This window comes from Citrus sinensis, chromosome 9 (assembly GCF_022201045.2).
Source record: "Citrus sinensis cultivar Valencia sweet orange chromosome 9, DVS_A1.0, whole genome shotgun sequence".
Lineage (NCBI taxonomy): Eukaryota > Viridiplantae > Streptophyta > Magnoliopsida > Sapindales > Rutaceae > Citrus > Citrus sinensis.
The window spans coordinates 19,236,356-19,238,327 of NC_068564.1; the positions used below are offsets into that span (position 1 = coordinate 19,236,356).

The following is a 1,972-nucleotide window of genomic DNA, read 5'->3' on the forward strand; positions in this document are numbered from 1 at the left end:
GAGAAAAAGATTGGAATTGAAGAGTGCTATTTCGGCAACATTGAGGAATCTTGCAGAATTATTCAGATTTGTCTTTCACTGTGCTCAACTTATATTTATCTTCTTCCTTTGACTGTTCTAATGGATCCCTTGAACAACATATCTATGTTTTTTTTTCTTATTCAGAATATGAACTAGATTTGCTTGTAGTTGAGTGACAAACAATCCAATGGGTTCTTGACTGTTCTTATGTGTTGTTATGTCATTGCTGTAGCATTATACTCTAGTAGTTATTATTAATATAACTGTTATTTCAGTTGACCACCCATTTAATAGTTCCAGTTAAGATAGAGCAGGAAAAAGGCATATCTTAGCGGACATTATTAGAGTATTACTTGATCTTAAGTTATGTTTCCTGGATTAAGTTACCTTGAATCCCATAAGGGCAATACTTGAAGTTAAGATTTGTGACACACTAGACATAAATGTTCACCATGTAGGGTGGAGAGATAAAAAGGATCATAAAGCCATATCATGAGTAGATTAGCAACTGGTCATTGCTAGTGTATTCAAGGTTATGAGAGTTCCAATATGCGACAACTGAGGATGCAGATTAATTCCGCCCAGTGCTGCAGCACTTGCCGTAACAATTGGAGTCAACTTGATGAAAAACAGTCAGCCCATAAGGAGAGTTTGATCATTCAATTACCATAGTCTCACTTGAATCTTAGACACATTTAGTTTAGTTTATTTCATTCCGGTTTTGCTTACTTTATTCTATCACAATCATTAATTACGATAGAACACATTCCATGTTTGTTAACTTTTGATTTAAATTAGTTTGCACTATTGTGATTGCTACAACATTTCAAGTAACATCAATCCTTGTAGAGACGTTCTTGAATACTCATAACTTTATTACTTGTTGTGTACACTTGCACATTGACACAAAAATAACCAACAAGTTTTTGGCGCCATTGCCAGGGATTGATTGTTTATTTTTGAAGTTTGAAGTAAATCTTGATGGCACCAAGCTTGATTTAATTCATTATATTTATTGGCAGATCAGCACATGCATGCGCAAGGATAGATATGTGGTATTCCAATTCGATCATGAGATTGAAAGAACTGTCAGGAGACTGCGAAGCGATCAAAGGAATTCAAAAACTGTTTCAAACATGAATAATTTGCAGGATGAGGGAAATTTGAACCCTCACGGGCCCTTACAACTAGTCAACATACAAGAAGAACATAATGAACATGCAAACGAGAGACAACCAGCCAATAACAACATTATTTACATGGCTGATGATAGAGACAAAGGTATTAGAGATTATGTCGTGTTAACTCCTCAAGTTGTATACCCTAGGATAATTAGACCTGAAGTAGAAGCTGCTAATTTTGAGTTGAAGCCAATGATATTTCAAATGTTGCAAACAGTTGGTCAATTCAATGGGTTGCCAAATGAAGATCCTCATCTCCATATTAAATTGTTCTTGGAAGTGAGTGATGCTTTCAAGATTGCTGGAGCAACATAAGATGCCTTAAGGCTGAGGCTTTTTCCTTATTCCTTAAGAGATCGAGCAAGAGCATGGTTAAATTTGTTACCATATGATTTCATCACTATATGAAATGAGTTGGCTGATAAATTCCTAATGAAATATTTCCCATCGACAAAAAATACAAAGTTACGGAATGAGATTACTTATTTCCATCAACTTAAAGATGAGAGTTTGTACGAGGCTTGGGAAAGATTCAAAGAACTGCTCAGAAGGTGTCTTCATCATGGCATTCCTTGTTGCATTCAATTGGAAACTTTCTACAATGGGTTGAATCCAAGTACAATGTTAATGGTGGATGCTTTAGCAAATGGAACCCTGTTATCCAAATCTTACACTGAAGCTTATGAAAATTTGGAAAGAATTGCCAATAATAATTATCAGCGGCCATCAACCAGGCAACCAGTAGCAAGAGGATCAACAAGGGTACATAA

General features: G+C 35.5%; 1 non-coding gene across 1 annotated transcript; it reads right to left on the minus strand.

Annotated features, from left to right (window-relative positions):
- Positions 1 to 1,663: 1,663 nt before the first annotated feature.
- On the minus strand, positions 1,664 to 1,771 carry LOC127900084 (small nucleolar RNA R71). Its single transcript, XR_008052113.1, has one exon. It is a non-coding gene; the product is annotated as a small nucleolar RNA R71 (small nucleolar RNA).
- Between the last annotated feature and the right edge of the window lie 201 nt (positions 1,772 to 1,972).